This window comes from Leptinotarsa decemlineata, unplaced genomic scaffold (genome assembly GCF_025532065.1).
Source record: "Leptinotarsa decemlineata unplaced genomic scaffold, Ldec_3_MD MMD2_tig00026294_RagTag_RagTag, whole genome shotgun sequence".
Classification (NCBI taxonomy): Eukaryota; Metazoa; Arthropoda; class Insecta; order Coleoptera; family Chrysomelidae; genus Leptinotarsa; species Leptinotarsa decemlineata.
In genome coordinates this window covers 10,163,719-10,186,477 of record NW_027412674.1, presented here as the reverse complement: position 1 = coordinate 10,186,477, position 22,759 = coordinate 10,163,719, and the positions used below count along the sequence as shown (strand labels likewise).

Here is a 22,759-nt window from a genome sequence, read left to right as displayed (position 1 = left end):
CATGTATTAGCTTGCAATAAAATTCAGTACTGATTTTTGTATGTGCCAACCATATTCATATTTTTTTTTTCGTATTTATAAGTACGGTGTACATTCTCGTTGTGTATGTTCATGTTTTCAACGTATTGTAGTCAAAACATTTCTTTACTCGGAGAATTATGGACTGAAAATCAATCCAAATAAAACTTTGGCCTTATGCATGGGGTCTCAAAGACAGATAGTAGAAACTCAGTGTAACTTTAGGCTCGATAACGCTGACATTGACTGGGTAGACAGTGCTAAAAATCTTGGCGTAACCATAGATAGTCTTTGTCTTTCCATGAACATGTGACGAACACTTTCAAAGTATCATTCTTGAAACTAATATCGCTATACAAATTCATGTATCAGTTATCAGAAAAAATGAAACTCGGGCTAGTTAAAACTTTTATTTACCCCCATATCCAGTATTGTTGTTCGATGTATTACAATTTTTTCCGCAATATAACAAGCAGAAGTTATAACGTATACAAAATGTTTGCATGCGATTCGTATGCTGTATACCATATGGTGAACATGTCACATCATTTTTGTTGAAGATGAAGCAGGTGAATGTGAGGTACAGAGTCCAATATTTGATAAAAAAATGTTTGTTCAAGTTGCTTCAAACTACAACACCTAGTTATTTATATAGTTTATCAAGCAGGCATCCTGACATACATATGGTCATTTTGAGAATTAACTCATTCAACATACCTAGGCACCGTACTTCCAAATTTCAAGGATGCTTTTCTAATATAGCCCCTTCTTAACTGAATGAAATTTTACCACTTTTAAATCATAATTATCATAAATTTAAGAAAGAAATTAGATCACAGTTGCTCACTGCTCAGTGCTAATTTAAAAAATTTAAAATTCAATGTATGGTAGTGCCATGAAATTGTTAAATTGACCAAAATGATGTTAAGAATATCAAGAGTTATTAGCAACTATATGATTTTTTTTTCTCTTCTCTATCATTGTTATGATAGTTAATAAGTATTCTTATACTCAATTTCTTACACTCACTGTATAATTTTTGGGAGGGGTGAAAGATAGCCTTCGGCTTACCCTTTTTCTTTTATGTTAAAATGTATTTTGTATGCGTAATAAACGATATTATTATGAAAAAAATTAAAGTATCTATCTATTTACCATAGATAGATAGATATATATTTATTTTCCATGCCTTCCTTTCTGTCAAACCTGGAAATGATTTCTAATAACATGCTATCATGATCAACCGTCAACGTTGAAATGAGGAGAAAAACAGTTGACGATTCGAATTTTCAATAATTTCATATGATGAAAAGTGAGTCACAGTCTATGGACTATTCCCTTTTAGAAAACTTAATCAATAATGTCATGTTAGGATTCAACCCATCATCAATCTAAGATACGTCAATGTTGGCTGAAGTGGAAGAGAATCTACTTTTTTCGTTCTCCAATAAGATTAAATCGAGAAAAGCCGTTTCATGATTCAGCATCATACATTAACGTTCCAATTACTTTCTTTTTCTCGTACTAGCCAAAGAAAATAGAATCGAAACTATGTCTAATAAACTTTAGCCTGAAGAAGAGACACGGAGGCAATTATTTCTTTTTATGTGAGGCTGTTACTGTCAGCATTTCTCAAACAATTTCATTGTTTGGAACGAATAATATTCGCATTGAGTTGTTGGGTTAGAAATTATTAATTCTATAAGTTTACTGCATTTGATCGCGGTAATATAGTATGAAATTTGGATAGGAACCCTTGAAATTGTCATGATATGTTCTGAGAAAATTAATTTCATCTGTGAAACCGGAACATCTGGCATAAAAGAACTGGAAAAATTGAAACACATTGGATTGAAACTTCAATCAGGAGGAAATTAGTTTTGATGCATTTAGACTGAATACATCTAGAAGGATCAACATGAAATTACATGTTGATTGACAAAAATTGCCTTTTTTTGTTCAAGGAAAAGACACAAGCACTACAAGAGAATCTTTGAGGCACTTTGAGAGCGGAGCCTGTGCGACTCAAATCCAACAGATATCATGATCGATTTGAATCGCTGGAGATTAAATTTTGTGCATCCGCAGATGAGACAAGTGTGATGTCATCAGAAAAGCTATACAGTGTCATCCACAAAGAATGCACCATATGGAAAACTTATTTATTAGGGGTTTTTCAACAAAAAGTTATTCTTGATAAAAGTTTGTGCATCTCCTAAAACTAAAAATGCACCAACAAAATACTGTTAATCACACGTAATATACGAGGAACCTCCAAATATTTCATTTTGAGACAAGAATAAAGTACTCTTATTTTGAAAAATTTCAAGAAATGTTATCGAGCAAAGTTGTTCAGCATTGAAAAATACATCATGGCCATCTAAGTGAAGTTTTACTTTTTACCCACTTTTTTGAGATGGGGATTACGAAAAAAAAAATGCTAGAACAATAAGTAGGTAACATCCTGTATACGACGGTTTATTTTAAAAGCCTGCAATATTACAAATTACACAACTATGGTGTTAACCACGATCAATTCTTTTGAAAAGTAAAATAATCAACTGCAAAGTCATTTTTATTATTTGTTAACACCGAAAATTACTAAAAATTATTCAGTATTATAACAAGAACTTGATTATCAATAATATCAAATTACAAAACTTCAAAATGAAATAGTTATTTCGGAACAATCTCATTAATTTTCTGGAGACTTTCTTGTCCAAAATGATTCTCCAAAATAATCTCCAATTTGTTTCAAAATTCCCATTTCATTTCGATGTTTTTTGATTTGATATTATTGAATATTGAGTTCTTGTTACAATACCATATAATTTAGAGTAATTTTCGGTGTTAACAAAAAATAAAAATAACTCTATACCAAAAACTTTGGTGCAAACTCTTCAAAAAAATTGACCGTGATTAACACCATAGTTGTGTAATTTGTAATATTCCAGGCTTTCAAAATAAACTGTCGTATGCAGAATGCTGTCTACTTATTTTTTTAGCAATTTTTTTTTCGTAGTCACCATTTAAAATAATGGGTAAAAAAACAAAACCCCACTTAGATGGCCATGACTTCAAAGCTAGATTCGGGCGTTCGATTGCATCAGTCATACAATCTTATTGAATAAACTATCTCGATACGGTATCCGAGGTGTCACTTATGAATGGATAAAAAGTTTTTTGAATAAACGTAACAATCGTGTCACTATTGGTAACCATATGTCATCGTGCAATGATTATTCAGGAGTAGGTGTCCCTCAGGGTTCAGTTCTAGGACCTACTTTTATACTTTATATCAATGATATTGCGAAGATATATGATAGCTCAATCATTGTTCAAGCTGATGATACATCAGTTATTGTATCATATAGGGATGAATATTGTATACATCAGAAATGTAAAAAAATTCTTTTGATATGGCTCAGTGGTTTAGAGCCAACTCACTTCATCTAAATACAAATGAAACAAAATGTATACGCTTTCACAATAGACAAAAAGAAGCTAGTGTAGTTGATTTCGGAGACTTACAGTCAGTTGATAAGACCATCCGATTTCTTGGATTATATATAGACGAACATATTTCCTGGGGAGAACACTGTAAAATCTTAATCAATAAATTGAATTCTATTTCCTATCAATCACGTAATTTGAGATCAGTTCTGTCTAATGATCAGTTGCTGATGTTCTACTATGCCCAAGTGGACTCCAGACTTCGATATGCCATCTCCCTCTGGAGAAGGTCTTCGAGAGCTAATTATGTATTTGTTGCAAAAAAGAGAATACTCCGAGTAATGTTTAGTCTATCCTCTCGACAAAGCTGTGTTGTTGTATTCAAAACATGTAAAATCATGACGCTACCATCACTCTTCATCTTTGAAGTTTGTGTGTATATATTTAGTAACTATAACAGTTTTTCAACCAGATCTAGCATTCATGAACATGACACAAGATTAAAAAATCAGCTGAATATACAATTTTCTGGGGTCCAATAATCTGAAAACTCTCCAAACACACCAGGTCCTTTATTATTTAATAAATTACCAGACTATGTAAGAGAGAGTCGAACCTTAACATGTTTTAAAAAAGTCCTAAACATTTTTTAATTGAAAGATGCTATCATAAAGTCGATCAGGCACTATAATAAGTTTTTGTGAATCCTTTATGATTTGTCTGTTATTTGTGTATTTGGGTGAATATATGTCTGTATATGTATACAGCGTGACACACGGTCGATGGTAGGTTAGACGTTTCTGGTAAACGCAAAGCATGATTTTTCTGAAAATTCCACCTCTCACATTTCCTTATCTGTTCTATCGATCTGAAATATTTTCAGCATTGCGGCGTTGCCACTTCCATCAAAAAGTCCTAGCAACTTTATTTTTTTAAATGGAACACCCCGTATATTAATACATTTTTGGAATCGCTCTAGTATTTTAATACTTTTTTGTCAATAATGTCCTATACTTATCTCTATCTGTTTCCGAGATAAAAAATAAATTGTGCTAAATATGGTCAAAACATAGCCTTAATTGAAATTAAGTACATCAGTACTCTCTATTCATGGAAAGTTGATATTTTGATGATACTTTGGACAAACTCGAAATATTCAAATAACACCAAGAAATTGGTGCTAAAATTACTATTATTTCCATTGTACATAAAAGTAGTTGAAAGTTCTTTTTTTCAAATGAAACCCCCTGTATATTACTCGGTGAATTGAAAGATGGTGAAAAATGCTTCAAGATGATATATTATGTCCCTATACCTAAATCGTCAAGTTTTCTCAATAAAGTCGCTTCTTCTAGAAACATTTTTTTTTAATTTGGATGTAGGTAGCAGTGGAATTATCAAGCTTATAGCAGTTCGGTTACTTTTATAAGTAATTCACAAAGAGTTATCGACAGTGTTTCGAATCATCTTCCAAAATGAATGCAAATATCGATTATTCAAACGAAGTTCTTATGAAATTATTTATTATACACATGAACAAAGTGATCAAATCATTGTACACAGACAGTGTGATCAAGTCATTGCCAGAACTTGTAGAAAATTCAACCAAATGTATCCTGGATTAACACCAATGAAGGAGAGGAAGTTTGTAAGGTTATAAAATAATTTCCTTAACTATGGCTCAAAGTTTCCAGGAAACAACTATACCAAAAATCAGTCATTTCTAGGTAAAAAGTAAGATTTTGTGGGCTAAAACATGTGAAAGTACAGACAATAACAGAATAGGATGATTCAAAATAACAAAATTGTAAACAAAATATCACATTTTCACAATAAATGCTGAAAATGTTGTCCATTACATTCTAAACACTTCTTGTGGTTGCTTTTTCAATTTCTTGGGGATCCAGATCTTCAATACTCAGCACTATTCGCCGTCGCAATTCTTCTTTGGTAGGCACTGGAGTACTGTATACCCTTTCTTTTAAAACACCCCATAAAAAAAAGTCAAGTGGCGTGAGATCGAGTGATCTCGGTGGTCAATCCCACGGCCCTAAACGCCTAAAACAAAGATCGTCGAAGAGTTCGTCAAGTTTCCTGGAAACTTCCAGGGTAGAATGAGCTGGCGCTCCGTCCAGTTTAAACCACGAATTCCTATATTCCTCTAAAGGCAAATTTTCAAGAAAATCGGTTACAGTCGTCCTTAATATTTGGAGATACCTCTCTGCATTCACTGTGTCTTCATAAATAAAAAAGCTAATTTTATTGTTCTTCAGACTACAGAAAACATTCAGGTCAAATTTTTCTTGAAAACCCATTTCTTTTGTAACATGAGGATTATGATCAGCCCAAAAATGTTTATTCCTTCTATTGAAAATACCATCCCTCGTAAATTTTGATTCGTCGCTCCAAATTATTTTTGACAAAAATTCCCGATCTTTCTGTGTATGAATCAAAGGGATTCACAAAAATGCATCCTACGTTCGAAATCTTCTGCTTTTAGAGTTTGAACTTTGGTGAATTTATACGAATGCTTTCCGTGATTTTTCAAAATTCGTTGTACTGAAGCATGTGATACACCTAAATCTTTTTCTGCACTGCGAATGGAAACTTCTGGATATGCATAAAAATATGCCAAAACGTTAACAGTATTGTCCTCATTTGAAGTAACAGGTTTTGGTAATGTTGAAGGCGCTTTTAACATGAAGCCATAGTTAAGGAAATTATTTTGTAATCTTACAAACTTCCTTCGTTCATTGGTGTTAATTCTGGGTACATTTGGTTGAATTTTCTACACGTTCTGACAATGATTTGATCACTTTGTTCATGTGTATAATAAATAATTTCATAAGAACGTTTGAATAATCGATATTTGCATTCATTTTGGAAGATGATTCGAAACACCGTCGATAACTCTTTGTGAATTACTTATAAAAGTAACCGAACTGCTTATAAGCTTGATAATTCCACTGCTACCTACATCCAAATTAAAAAATGTTCCTAAAAGAAGCGACTTTATTGAAAAAACTTGACGAATTAGGTATAGGGACATGATATATCATCTTGAAGCATTTTTCACCATCTTTCAATTTACCGAGTAATATACACGGGGTTTCAAAAAATGAACTTTTGACTACTTTTATACACAATGGAAATAATAGTAATTTTAGCACGCTCTGTATGATATGGAGTCGATTTCTTGGTGTTATTTGAATATTTCGAGTTTGTTCAAACTATCATCAAAATATCAACTTTTCATGAATTGAGAGTACTGATGTACTTAATTTCAATTAAGGCTATGTTTTGGACCATATTTAGCACAATTAATTTTTCATTTCGAAAACAGATAGAGATAGGTATAGGACATTATCAACAAAAAAGTATTAAAATACTAGAGCGATTCCAAAAATGTATTAATATACAGGGTGTTTTATTTAAAAAAATTAAGTTGCTAGGACTTTTTGATGGAAGTGGCAACGCCGCAATGCTGAAAATATTTTAGATCGATAGAACAGGTAAGGAAATGTGAGTGGTGAAATTTTCAGAGAAATCATGCTTTGCGTTTTCCAGAAACGTCTAACCTACCATCGACCGTGAGTCACGCTGTATATGTGTTACACAATTATTCTATACTATAGATGAACGACTATAATATATGCAAATTCACTGTTTTGTTATATACAATTTAACTGAATGTTATCATGTTCTGTTAATTTTAAATGAACGACTACTCCTATACAATACTTGTATTGTCCTTCTGAAGAATTATTATCATTATTATAGATGTATTTTTCAATACTGAACAACTCTTTTTGATAACATTTCTCAAAATTTTTCAAAATAAGAGTACTTTACTCGTGTCTCAAAGTCAAATATTTGAAGGCTCCTCATATATTACCTGTGATTTACTGTATTTTGTTGGTGCATGTTTAGTTTCAGGGGATGCACAAACTTTTATCAAGAATAACTTTTCGTCGACAAACCCTCAATAAATAAGTTTTCCATATGGTGCATACTGTGGGGATGCCACTGTATATTAGTTTCTTGGTTTTCCACCAGCGTCGATGAGAAGAGTATTCTAGAGACATTCATCGATGGCCACGTGCAAGAAACGTTCTTTCAGGAAGCGGGAAAGTCATACACAGAAATGATCCGACGAGTCATAGCATCGAAGTTTGACGAGCAAACCCTCATGCCGCAAACACACAGCTCTTGACTCTTCATGTTTTTCGATTGCGTTATTCCAAATATGGGAGATATAAGATAGAAGGTCTTCTGAAGGCAACAGCTTGCTCGCAACCTTTGTTCGCAATCTTTGTTGAACCAAGGTTTGCCGTTAGAAATACGTTTCATTAAAATAAAATAATTGCATCCATGAATGATAGAATAACGTCCGTGACTTCGGCAGCACAAGTTTATTGATCATTGGAGCTGAAACAAACATCTAGTCAGGGGAAATTTCGGAATTGTTCTTGGAGATCTGTAATGCCAACATTTATTAGTAATTCAGTCAACACTAAAATGAGTGTGGTCAGAAGATCCCACTGGAGACCTCACGGTGACTGTGAATTTCTGGATTTGAGGTATAGATCCAGAAGTCCAGCATATTCTTCATCACTGTATTTCCCAGGGATCTACCCACATAGCAATAGATATTCCAGGTATATTTCATGAATATACATTTAAGTATATTGTATTATGCTATGAATATGCCATGGATATATATATCTTCTGGAGAATATTCCCTGGAAGTGCTCCTGGCGAACCTTTGATATATTTTAAGAATATTCTTTGGGAATATTTTTAGAATATGTAAGGTATTTTCTATTAAGAATATTCCAGGAATAGAACCCAAAGAATATTCATAAAATATTCAGGATATTCTCAGTTTATTGTAGGAATATACAATAGGGAAACCTCATAGAATATTCTTTAAACATATTTTATGAATATTCTAGGAATATTTGGAATATTCCAAGAATGTGGCGAGTAAACGCTATTAGGCATGTATATATTGCATTTTGATGCAAGATTCACACAAGTAACAAAACACATAATATTCATAAACAAATATATTTTAAAAATAATATACACTGAAATATTTAACGTTTCAACCAATATTAAAAATAAAACATCCAATTCAAAATATTTATTCACTGAATAGAATATTCCTGAATAATGTCATATTACAAATATTAGAAATGTATTCAAATTAGGATGTTCCTACTCTCAAACAAATGTATACTAAAAATATACTAAAATGACAACTCTGTGAATTCAACAGCACTAATTAAAAAATAATAAATATATCATTTCATTGAAAAAGAAAAAATGTATTACATCAAGAAATAGTTTAGGTTAGGTTTCACACTTAAAAAAATAAACCCACAAATGAAGTATTTAAAATGAGTGGTATGATGGGTTCTTCAATGAATTTCACTTACTTAAAGTTATCCAAACTTTGCTCACCAGAATAGTTTTCCTTATATTTGTCCAACAATGCATCAGCCAGTGTTTCAATAGTAATACCTGGAACAAAATGTACATTAACGTTCATTATCACTATTTGAAAGTGGCACAATAAAACTGGAATAAAAATCAAATAGATATTTTTCGCCTAGGTTACTCATGAACATTTACAACATTTTATGACTTGGAGAGCAACTTGCATTTTTTTGTTGAAAAGTACTCATTAAGTTTTCAGTTCCTTGGCGCACCTGTCTGTACCAGGTACCACTCTGTTTCCTTTTGGGCAAATTAATACTATCTTGAAAACGAATGATAAAAATTATGAAAAAAAAATTGATACAAAAGAATGTGTCATTCACTTACTTTTCTCTATTGAAGATACACAACTGAAATCACTCTAGTTCAAACATGTACTTAGTCAAACCAACAAATCCCACACACCAACTCTCCTCGAACCTATAGGTATAGTAGGTTAATCACCATGACTTTATTATCGATACTATTGCATTTCACTTACTTTTCTTAAAGACTGAATATATACAACTCTCCTGTTTGAAGATCCAAAATCAAACTATTCGCTGTACTGCAAATTGGACAACCCCAAATTATAAATGGTACACTGAACGTGACAGAATTATACTTTGATAATAACACCAACACACCATGCATTACACACGCGAACCTGCCACGTCAAACGCCATGTTGAATCAAATGTCGAATTTAACGCAAAGGTACCAAGCATTAAGGGACAGCCGCTTTCGCAGAGCTTATTCGACTGTCGCGCGCTACACTTCAATTGTCCAATGAGAAACGTTTACTTCAATTCTTCACTTCTCCATTTCTGTGTTTCCAGGATTTTTCGCTTTGTAATTAAATAATTTCAAATACAAAAAGACAAATAGGATGAGAATTAACCAATTTATTGATGCAATTGGTTCATTTGTTGGCCCATTCAAATTTTTTTGTCGTTTCCAACAGTTGCTGTTGAAGCAATTCATCCAGAATCTTCGCGTTGAGTTCAAAAACTGGTTAACACTATCAGGGTTATATATATTAAGTTATGCATTCGATTAAGATCTTCAAATATTTTTGTTTTTAATAATATTGAATTATTTGAATACGTTATTATAAGATAATTCAAAATTCCATTGTATAGAATATTCCAAAATATACCGTGGGGATATATTCTAAGAATATACCATATGGTATATTCGATCGACAATATTCTTAGAATATTCAAGGGAGAATAATCCATTTATAGACATTCAACGTACATTCTTTCGGGAATAATCCTGCCATATTTATTCAAGCATATTCTATGAATATTCTAAAGGCATGTATATATTCCAAGAATATTCTATGAATATTTGGAATATATACGTTAGTTTTATGATATACAGGGAATATTCCATGAATATCTGGTGCTGTGTGGGTATATTATCTCCAGCAGGAGGTTGCTTACCTTGATGAGGATCTACAAGTAATTTCGAATTGGGGTGAAAATAAGCAGGTTCAATTCAATGCCACAAAAACCCATGCATCGGTTTTTTCCAAAAATATAAATGTTTCCGAACTGAATAGAATACTGTCAGGTCAGACAATTCCACTTTCTGCTCCAATAAGTTTGATGGGGGTCAACATGGATACCATGTTTTGGCAGAATCATGTCGCTGAAATTGCAAAGTCTGATTCGCAAAAGCTTGGAACCAGAAAACTGTACACACTTCAGCAACTTTTGATGCTTTATGGAGCTCAGATCAGACCTTCTTTGGACTGTTGTTCTCATGTATAGAGCTCCACCCTCGGGCATAACCTGAAGCTGCTGGATTCCATCCAGAGAAGAGACATTTGCCTGATTGGAGACGCAAACATCACTTGCAATTAATCTGGAGCATCGAAGAAAGGTTGGAGATTTGTCTTTCTTCTACAGATACTTTCACGGGAAGTGAAGTGTACACTAAGAGCGGTACTTATCAGGAATACGTGACGGACTGTGGCTGCTCCTCGTTTTGAGGCTCATCACTGCCCTGAACTTCACTGTTCAAAAACTCTTTTGATGAAAAAACTGCGTTTATGTGGAATAAACTTCCTCAGAACATTTTAAATCTTCTGCGATTCAAATTCAATGTAAATCAGTAGTTGAACACAGGCACCGCTCCTATTATTACTATTATTATTCGTACTTGAATACTTTTTTTATTGTGGGGTTGAAAAATAACAGTTTCTTGCAATTGTTCGAATTATTTCGATTTGAACAATATGATACGGAGTTGGCCCATCGAAACATACATTCATATAATCAATAGGGTGATGTCAAGTAGATTGAAAAAAAATTGGGGTGGAATAGTTTACGATAGTCATGCGCTGATTCCTCCTGTAAAGTGTGAAACCTTGAAACACATTCTTGAACAAGAAACCTTAAACCAAATGTTCTTTGTTCGGGGTATTATTTCATTCACAATAATTTTTAAACACCAGAAATTCACACAGTCACCGTAAGGTCTCCATTGGGATCTTTTGATCACAAACTCTTTTTCGTGTTGAGTGAATTACCGAAAAATTCTGGGGAACAATCTGAGCCGCGCATATAGTACGGTGTAATTAGACCTAAACCTCAACATCCAAAGTAAAAGTTTTCCTCCAACACCAAATTGCTCTACATAGTCCCCTTATTCTATAGTAAAAAGTTACACCATTTTGAGCGTCGGATTTGGGGGTGAGGGGGGGGGGAATTTGAAAAATCACTAGTTTTTTTAGTTTTTCGTAAATATTTCAAAAACTAAGCGGTTTATCCTGAACATTGTTATATACAAAAATGTTCTACGTTAAATTTTAAATAAGAATGGTCCTTTCCATAATCACTCTAAATTGTACGGTTCAAGAGTTACAGACGGTGTAAATGTTAACTTTTTCGTAATTTTGATAATTTTTTAAAAAAATAAGCTTCGTAAAAGAATGTTGCTATTTCAGTGGCCGGTGGTATGTTAGTGATAAGCCCTTGAAGGAACGACAACCTCACCACCTTATCAAGGGGCACTCTTTTTTAAGGGAAAAGAGGCTTCCACAGGCCTAGGCCATATAAACCTGTGGTACGGAGAAACCCACCCTGAACTTTCTACGAACATTGCAACATAAATTCACTTCTTAAGCATAAATATCTTTCAAATTTGGAATGTTCAATGTCTTTATTAACTTCACTCATCCTCCAGCACATTATCCTCCTCCTCTAGCTCGTCGTCTAAGATGTTATTATTGTCCATGTTATCACATGCTTGGCCTGAGCAATTGCTGCATATGCTAGTGCAGTTTAGACCACTCCTGTCATGAGATGCTGCGGCTACTATTTCACGAGCTTTAGCATACAATGGCTGATCAAAAGTCACCATTGTTATCGTTTGACCATTGCTGGCCCCTTGTTTGGCAGCTTGAAGAAGAGCTGTATAAATTGTTGATGGATTTGAAGGAGCTAAGTTGATAAATGGAACAGGGACTACAGCCGAAGTTTGGAACTGTTCCTTCGCATAAAGCTTTTCCATGCAGCCACTCGAACCAGGTTTACATTCTTCTGGACATTCTAACCAGGTGCCACTCAACCAAAACATATTAAGTGTTCGTCCATTTTTGTATGAAAGTGATGGTTTGTCTTCTAGGGAAGCAAGGTTTGTAGCGACTATTTTAGAATATCCAGATGTAACCGGGGCTTTGTAAGTTTGCAAGTCAAACAGGCCTTTGTTTTCAACAGCTTGAGCAGCAACATTCTTTCGAGGTATATTTTCCTCAACCTGAAGAGCTGTTTTAGGTGTAATGCAAGCAATTCCACCCATGACGTGGAAGGTGTTATGACCATCTAGTGTGTGAACATTGTAGTCTGCATTATCGAACACGAATTGCACATAACCGTTCTCTATTCTTGTGTTCTCTTGGCAAGTGACGGATCTCTCATATCTCAACACTTCCTGGTAAGGTACACCAACACCCATATTGCACAGGGAGTCAATCAAGACCTTCGAACCAAATTTTCTGTGTAACAAAACACCCGTTCCAAGTTGGGCTGGGGATAAAAACGATCTTGGACGAGCAGCGCGTATTATACTGTGACATATTGCTGTTTTTTTCCTTTCCATAATTTGTTTTGTCCTCTGGATTTTCTCGGATGTTTGTCTTGTACAAGTAGGCTGAATAATTTCAGTTATCAAGACATTGAGCAACTCAGGTACCAGTTCAGATCCCCCTTTACAAATATCTTCAATTGTTGGAAACTGGGAATAGTCGTAACTTTTGGACTTTATCTCACGTCGAATAACTGCTGCTGCAGTTTTGATCAATCTCAGTTCCTTTTCAGCTTCATTATCACAGTTCCGATTTTTATACCAGTTGTCTGATAAAATATTAGTTGATGCTCCAGAAAAACAAATCACACTTCTTTTTCCTGGTAAAACTGCAAAATTTAAACTATTATCATAACGCTGGATAAGTTTTCTTTTGAAATGTGTGACAGTATATGGCTCAACTTCAGGGCTCAGACGAAGGAATATATTTTGTAGTTCTTTTGAAATGTCTGGTAACAATGTCAGTGGTACCTCCCATCAGAACTTACGAGATCTATGACCTGAGAGAGCCTCACACTTACCTCATCTCCCCACTTGTCATGCCTGTTATTTGCTTCCGTTCTGATGCTTTCAATCAGTTCAAGTTTCTGCACTAAACTCCACTTTTCAGTTTGGTTTGGTATTTCAGATCAGCTGAATGAGAGGATTTTCAAGATCATTTCAGAAATTTCCCACGGCTACATGTTTGTTTCAACTCTAAAGATCCATCAACTTGTGCTTCTGAAGTCACGGAAGTTATTCTATCATACGTGGATGCATATATTCCTTCTTCAATGGAACGGCCTTGTAACGGCAAACCTTGGTTCAACAAAACTATCGAGCAAACTATCGCCTTCAAAAATCTCGCCAATCAGCAGTGGCGCAAAAATCCCAGTGACGAAAACCGAACTAGGTTCGTTAATGCTCGCAATAGCGAGCATTAACGTATATCATAACGTTACAAAATCTAAGGATGCCTTAAGGATTTTCCTGTAGTTCTTGTGTTTTTTCCTAAAAAAAACGTATTGTGTTCGTTAATACGTTTTGTGAAGGCACCTAAGTACTATGTCTGGTATAACGTTAATTAATAATCTATATCAACATCGAAAAATTAATTTGTTTTCCGATCTTCTACCAAGCTTTCAATAACTCTATAATTGTCAAAAACACTAAATCACAGCCCAGAAAATGCCAATGCTACAGCCTTGTTTATTTTCTATCATTCATTGGAATTAGGCAACGATTATGGACATACAGGATTGCTTACTTACATATATCGCCACGTTAAACAAGCGCCGAGATGTGACGTAACACTGGTGACACTTTTAGTAGCTGCCATAAAACTGTGTGTTATTTAAAAGGATTATTTTCGGACAGAATTACATTATTCTTGTGTATTTTGATAAAATTTTCATTCCACTGTACCAATTAGGTTTCTGAAACATTGAGTTTGTTATTGTGAAAGTCGTATTTTTTATGCTTTCGGACATTTTTTAAACTGGACGCCATATAAGACCGTTTTAAGGTTTGTTTTTTGCCATTGTGGAACTTTTTTTATTTTTTGAACTGGAAATATTCACATTTTTGTAAGTAGGTAATAGCAATGATTGTCTAACCATCAAATAACCTTGTAATTTTTAGTTAAATTGCCTGGTCGTATTTGTGCAGTGTGAACTTGCAAAAGCAATCAGTTGACTTTAAAGAAATAACAGAGGACTCTTTAGAATATATTGCTGGATACTTTGCTAAAAAGCATAAAAATGATCCACCTGGTTCAGGCGATTATACTTATGAAATAAAAGCAGAAGATTATAATTATAATGTACCTTCTTGGGTCCAGCCACTTTGATTGGAAGGTCTTATTAAACCCACAGATCTGTTTGAAATCTAATGGATTCAGAAAAGAGCCAGGAGTTGTAAAAACTTTTTCAAAAAAATTGCAAAAAGGGAAGATTTTCTTTTAAATATTATTTTTGAATTTTACAAACTGCGAACAATTATCAAAATGAATTATAATAACTTGAAGGTCGACGAAAATAGGTCAAATTTGAATAATTCTTATAATAAAAAAAATCGACAATTAAATAAAGTAATAGATTAATCCTTCAAATATTTTTCTACAGTCATGCAAAAAAATTATTCAAATATATTTAGTGGATTTCACACTTCAAAAAGGCAGAAATTCTCAGGAACTGCATGAAACTAAAAGGATTTGGAATATCAATATCCCAGGATCTAACTTTCAAACAGAGATCAGAAAACAAAATACTCAGAAGATTCCTACGCGAAGCACAAGAAAACGAAAGCAGTATAAATTATATCAAAGGGAATAACCTGTATGTTGATAAAATCGTCTACTCGATCGAGGACCTGGAACAAGCGGATAATACATCAGAAAACCCAAGACACAATAGCGCACTACAAACACCAATAGTACCAGTCAACATACTTACAAATAGTGAGGCCACCAATACAGAAGAACAAAATACGGAAAAAAGTACTTCTAGCCGTAATCCAAGCAAGAACCTGAAAAATGTCTTAAGTGGACATCAACAGATTTCCTCCAGATCTCTCAGATCGACCTCCCAATCTAGCACAAGTAACAATATAAAGATTAGATTGCTGGCTGCACATCTGATTCTGTAACTGAAAGAAAAGATAACTCATGATTATTATCAAAAATGGATACTTTCGTACAGGAATATGATGTTGAGTTAGTAAAAGCTAAAATTTTAGAGAAAACTTCTGATTTTGAAATCCTAAATGAAAAATCGAACCGTACGAAGTGAACATCAGAAGTTTACAAAAGCACTACGATTATTTAGTACTATTTTTAAGCCAAATTAATAATCAATTCGATGTTATTGTTCTAACGGAAACTTTTAATCTTGAAGATTTGGATCTGTGTTTTATAGAAGGATACAATATAGTTTATAATCAGGGAGATTTAAATTCTCATGATGGCGTTGTTATATACATAAACACACATTTAGACTTCGAACAAAAAATTATAAATCTAGGGTCATCAAAAGCAATTCATCCCAACATAACAAACTTTAAGTCGTTACGATAACAGCAATATACAGATCACCAAGTAGTTCTATTAAAGATTTTAATTTTGACCTCAGTACTTACCTAACTAGGAATAAACCGAAACATCATATTATCATAGGAGACATAAATACAGTGTGTCAATTTGAAAACTTCCCACCCTCAATATCTCCCTTCCAGTACATAATATGAAAAAATGGTCAGACAGGTCAACTTTATTTGCAAGGGGGACACTCTGAATGAATATTTTCAACCCTCGGGGTTCAACCCCCTAGGAGGGGTGGATGTTACCCTCAGAATTTCAAATGGAAAGGGGGGTCAAGTGGCACATCATTTTGAAGGGCATTCAATTCTCTTGCCAATGATACCTTTTTCATTGGTTTTTGATGAGCAGTTTTTGAACAATAACGTTCCAAACGAACGGTGATTAGAAGTGAATAAGAATAAATGATTAAAACTCGCCCGCACTAGATGTTTGGTATTCAGGTTGGTATTCAAAACAAATGATTGTAATGGACTATTGGAAAAGGTGAGCATCGTACTAGGTAGCATCGTTCCAACCCTTGAGTAATATTCGAATTCGTGGATGTGAGAGGAATGTAGAACTACTTAGTTAACGAAATACGCATCGAGTGCAAACAAAAAATACTAAATTGCAAAAAACAAATTTCAACCATCTTGTTACGCTTTATCTGATAATATGTTCAAAATGTTGTCCATTCTGCTCTAAACAGTAATACAGTCTGTTTTCGAACTCCTCTCGAACATTTTGGAAAACTTCACCACTAATTGACCGGCATGCTGCTGTAATTCGTCCTTTGAGGTCATCCATATCAGTGGGCTGTGTTTTATAAACGACAGATTTGAGATATCCCCAAAGAAAAAAATCTAATGGAGTCAAATCCGGTGATCTCGGTGGCCACTCAATTGATCCCCTTCTGCCAATCCATCTCTCCCGGAATCGCTCGTTCAACCATTGTCGGACGGGGCGAAAATAATGAGGTGGCGCACCGTCCTGTTGGAAATGTAACAAATCTTCCTGCAACAGTAAATTACCGTATGCATCAATTTGAGTTTCGAGCTCGTGAGTTATAAGTGGATCGATAGGTGCTTGAAGCATATCTAGGTACAGATCACCATTCAAGTTTTCTTCAAAAAATAAAGGTCCGATAATGGCATTTCCAAGAATACCAGCCCAAACATTAACTTTTTGTGGGTGTTGTGTATGTCCTTCTCGAAAATTGTGAGGGTTTTCGTCACTCCAATAGCGACAATTTTGCCTATTAACATTGCCATTCAGGAAAAATGAACATTCATCACTGAAACAGATATTGAACAGAATATTAGGTAAAGCATTGATTCGAAGAGTCATGATTTCACAGAATTCTATTCTTCTGTCATAATCATCCTCATGGAGCTCGTGGAGAATCTGCATTTTATATGGATGAAATTTGTGCATTTTCAGTGCTTTCCTTACAGTCTCGTGTGACATTCCCGTCTGTTCTGCTACTGATCGTAAGGAGCTAGTCGGCTCTGCAGCAAATGTTCCCAACACCTCAATTTGAGCATCCTCATTCAGTATTCTGGGGTTATTCCTTTTTTTATTCTTCACCGAACCAGTTTCGGAAAACTTTGTCACCAAATCAAGCACATACCGGTGACTTATATTAAGATTTGGATTTCTTTCATTAAAAAGAGATGCCGCCCTTCGTGCGCACTTGCCCACCTCTCCATAAATAAAAATTATTTCAATTCGGTCTTGGATAGTGTAAACCATTCTTACAATTTATACACTTTCTAAGGTATCGCTGATCAGCTCAACAAATGAAACTGAAATGATAGTACTACCAAATGGCTTGAATGCGATGAACACCTTTTTTGCTCAAAAAACGATACTTTTTATAGCAGAAGTAACAAAAAAGGGATAAGAGTTTTAAATCCGATAATAAACCCAAATGAAAGTCACCGAAATCAGATAACTAATTAATGTAAATTTTTTGAGGCTTGTCTAATTTTACCCCTGATGGAAAGTTGAAAAGCTGACCCGTCATCACAAGTTTTACTTATAAGAGAGTCAATAAATTGTATTTCTTTGCATACTTACTTGATAACCAGGCATTTTAGTATAGGCCAATTCTAATTACTTCTATTAGTTTAGAACTACATTTTCGGATACTGCTGATCGGAAAATAATAAATGAGGGCACCGTCGGCAAGCGAATTGAATGCCCTTCAAAATGATGTGCCACTTGACCCCCCTTTCCATTTGAAATTCTGAGGGTAACATCCACCCCTCCTAGGGGGTTGAACCCCGAGGGTTGAAAATATTCATTCAGAGTGTCCCCCTTGCAAATAAAGTTGACCTGTCTGACCATTTTTTCATATTATGTACTGGAAGGGAGATATTGAGGGTGGGAAGTTTTCAAATTGACACACTGTATAAACATATTGGAGAACCGTGATCCTGATATTGATGAATATAACAATATATTAAATTCATTCGATTTTGTATCATATATAAACGACCCTACCCGAAGAGCAAGCAGAACCTGTATTGATCATTATTTTGTTAAAACGGACTCACATAATAATTCATGTCAATCTTTCATTCATTTATGTGATGGACCAGATCATGACCCAATTGTTTTCCAAATGACCTTTGAAGATGACATTGACAGATAAAAACTCAAGACAAAATTATAAGAAGTTCATCGATTTTACGAAACTTAGAAATAAAATAGCTCTAGAGGATTGGGAAAATGTGATAAATAGAACCGACATTGATGATATCACAGACACCTTCATTGAAATCCTACAAAGGAATATCAATAACTGCACTGAAACAGTTAAAATTCCGAAAGAAAAAAGAACCAAGAAACCGTGGGTAACTGAACAATTACTACAAATAATATCACATAAAAATGATTTATACCTACAACATCGAAAAAACCCAAATAATATAATATTGCATGAACAATATAAACGATATAAAAACATCATTAATCGTGAAATACAAAAAAGTAAGAAATATTGCATAAACAGTATGATAGATAAAAACAAAAACTCCTCTAAAACACTCTGGAGCTGTGTAAATAATATTTATAACAAACCAAAATCTGAAACAGGTTAAAAAAATCAATACAGGAAACCACATTTTAACAGAAGATAAGGAAATGGCTAATTATTTCAACCACTATTTCAGCAGCCTGGGAAAAGAATACGCTAGCAAAATTCGTGATATATCTACATTCCAAGATAATATCAAAAATATATCGTGCTCCATGTTCTTATATGAAACAAATGAGTCAGAGATTATAGAAATCATAAAAAGTTTAAAGACCAAAAAAGCACCCGAAGTAGATGGAATTAGAGCTGAAACCCTGAAAGAGATTTCGGATCATGTTGCTTTTCCATTGTCTGTACTCATAAATAGATGTTTCGAAAGTGGTTATTTCCCAAAATCCCTGAAAAAACAGTTTGGCTTCAGAGAAGGTTGCTCAACTGAAGATGCTATTTGTGCATTATCAAAAAAATATATATGAAGCAATAGATAATCGAATACCAGCACTTTGTATCTTCATAGACCTCTCTAAAGCATTCGATACTGTTTCACATGACATTCTATTGAAAAAACTGAACGCTTATGGAATAAGAGATAGAGTTCATGATTTGTTGAAGAGTTATTTGACTGATCGACATCAACAAGTATCTTTGAATAACAGTGTCAGTCAAATGAGAGCAATAACATTTGGTGTTCCCTAAGGAACAGTACTTGGACCTCTTTTATTCAGCGTTTATATAAACAGTCTGTTGGAATTTGAATCAAGGGGTAGTATTATCGGTTTCGCTGATGATACTGCTATATTTTACACGTCACAAAGCTGGGAGAGACTGAAAATCGATGCGGAGGGTGATTTTTCAATGGTTCAAAAATGGTTTCAGTTGAATAAGCTCACATTAAATGTCGATAAAACACAGTACATGTCTTTTGCCTCATATAAAAGCCACTTACCAAATCTAGGAAATCTAATAATTGACTCAGACACACATATTCCAGAAGTCGCAACAGTAAAGTACTTGGGAATTACCATGGATCAACATTTACGGTGGGATCTACATATCAATAGTCTTGTCAATAAATTGAGAGACCTTTTGGGAAGATTCAGATTCTTGAATCAGTTTCTGGATATAAATCATCAGAAAATCATTTACTTTTCTTTGGTTCAGTCTCTCCTAGCCTATGGCATCCTTGGATGGGGAGGAGTATACGATTCCCATCTAGAAAAACTAAACGTCTTACAGAGATGGATATTAAGAATCATATACAAAAAAAAAACATCAGTTACCCCTCTGACAAACTATATGAGATAAGTCAAGTATGCGATATAAGGCAGTTATATGGACAAAAACTTCTCATCTATATGTACTCAAACAAAGATTTAATATGCCCACCAGAATATTCTTACTAGACAAGAACTAAAAATATCAGAACACAAGTTCCTAAGTGCAATAAAAGTATCGGACAACATACTTTCTATTATTTGGGTCCTAAATTATATAATATGATACCAGAAGAATGACAGGATATGGTAAAATCGTATTTAAAGAAAAAAACTGTTAAACTAAAAATATAAACATGGATTCTTGAAACAGGAAGAGGTATATTTAGTAAACTGATAAAAAACCATATCAAAAAAAAAACAGAACCTTCTAATTTGTCAAAAAAAATGTTTAAGATACTAACCAGAATACACGTTCAATGTGGGAATATGGGATTACCTGATTATAAATATAAAATAAACCAGATATACCAAATAATTATGTTATATGTATGTAGGTGTGTATATGAATGTGTATATGTGTATATATGTATATATTTTTTGTTTTTATATGTGGAGTTATAGTATATTTAGCACGCTAAGTAAACTCACGTACAAGAGGTGAATAATGTAAGTTATTCACCACTTCAATGAGATCTGTCATGTTCATTTGTATCATGTTTATTAGTATTTTGTGAATTTGAACATTTCTAAAACCTGTCAAAAAAAAAAGATAAAGAAGTTCCTTTCTGCTCCAATGTAGTATAATAATACCAAAAATTGTAGATTTATTCATTTCATCATTTATGGAACAAAGATAATTGTTTTATCTGAATTTCTCATTTTCCTAATAAAAAATAAAAGACGTTCCATGTATTTTCTGTCAGATAAATAAAAAAAATTATTACACCTATGAACAATTTATTACTTATACAGGTATATTTTTGATTATTAAGCGTTTATTTTAAAAGATGCAACAAAAACTTATGAAATTTTTTTTAGATAATACTATTACCTACCTAAAACAAAGTTCATTACAAATTTTTTGTGGGAGTTACAGTTTCAAAGAAATAAAAAACTGATGAAATCCCTTACTTTTAAAAACGGCAAAATTGCTCGCCCTATCATCCATAAAAGAAAAATTTTCACTTAGTATCAATCCATTTATATTAAGTAGTTCATCCTTTATAAAAATGATATTTTAATGGGGGATTTACATGAAATTTGTTCATTTTAATTTAAAACTGCAGTACCGAATCAATCCAGTCAGTCACCACTGTTACGTCACGAGATCACGTGACGTGTCTAATAAAATCGCAATAGTAAGCAATCCTGTATGTCCATAATCGTAGGGAATGAGGTACCAATTTTTTCCATTCACCATCGAAAACGAACTATATTACATCTCTTAGACTGATCGTTCATCGTAGATTTACGTTTCAATGGGATAGGTACATAAAACTGAATGTTCTCACGGTGAGGTCAATACCGTTTTATCTTATTATCCAATCTTTTCGGAAAGTTTCGAAATGACGCCAGAAAGTTTCTTTCCAACATACTTTCATGTCTTGAAGAGCGTCGCTTGTGTATGAAACAGCTTTTATGACGCTTTCTATTGGTGACTGAACCTCAGTTAAATAGATTGTACACTTCGCTTTGAACGCTTATTGTGTTCCTCCTGCAGGCTTATAATTTTCAACTAAGTACAGAACATATATCTGTTTCTGTTATGTTGTTTCTTCTGGAACAAACTGATGTTATAATCCACGATATTATTTGGCCGAGTTAAATTTGATCTGTAATGAAATTAAAAAAATTACCCCAGGTGCACATTTTTTAAATTATTTGGGTAGGTGAAATTAATTGAATTGAAGAGGTTATATTTTTTAGGAGTGATTAATTTTTGGGAAAGAAAGTTTTTGGCTTTCTACCACCCAATCTTGATACAAAAAGAAAGTTGAAGAAGTCTTCCAAAGAAAGGAAGAAAGTGACTCTATACATGGATGTGTAGATCATGCAAATAAGTAACTTTCAGACACAAACTGAAAGAAAGTCCTCTTGAAACAGCTACTTTCATATAAACATTGACAATAAAAATCGCAATTCATGAATGAAGTGTGTGTATTTTCTATAATGTTATCCAATTTGGTACTGAAGAGCCTTGAGGCAAGTGTCTTGAAGCGGTGTATACCAGTGAGGATGACAGTGTTCCATGTGAGTGCAATCTGTTACCATTCATTTAAAGTAAAACTCATGTGAATGATATCTGATTTTTATTCCACAACGAATGTTTGAAATACAAACTGAGTAGAGAAAAGTATCTTCTATATAATTCAGTGTTCATATAGAAGTATTTGTTTCGAAA

The 22,759-nt window shown here is 33.7% G+C and overlaps 1 protein-coding gene and 1 long non-coding RNA gene across 2 annotated transcripts in view; one reads left to right on the top strand and one right to left on the bottom strand.

Annotated features, from left to right (window-relative positions):
• The window catches only part of AstC-R2 (Allatostatin C receptor 2), a 649,221-nt gene that overhangs the window by 77,438 nt on the left and 549,024 nt on the right, over positions 1 to 22,759 (top strand). The window lies entirely within an intron of this gene.
• LOC141484882 (uncharacterized) lies at positions 8,582 to 9,646 on the bottom strand. The gene is made up of 3 exons (XR_012466854.1): positions 9,455 to 9,646; positions 9,301 to 9,393; positions 8,582 to 8,997 (listed from the first exon to the last, which is right to left on the bottom strand). It is a non-coding gene; the product is annotated as an uncharacterized lncRNA (long non-coding RNA).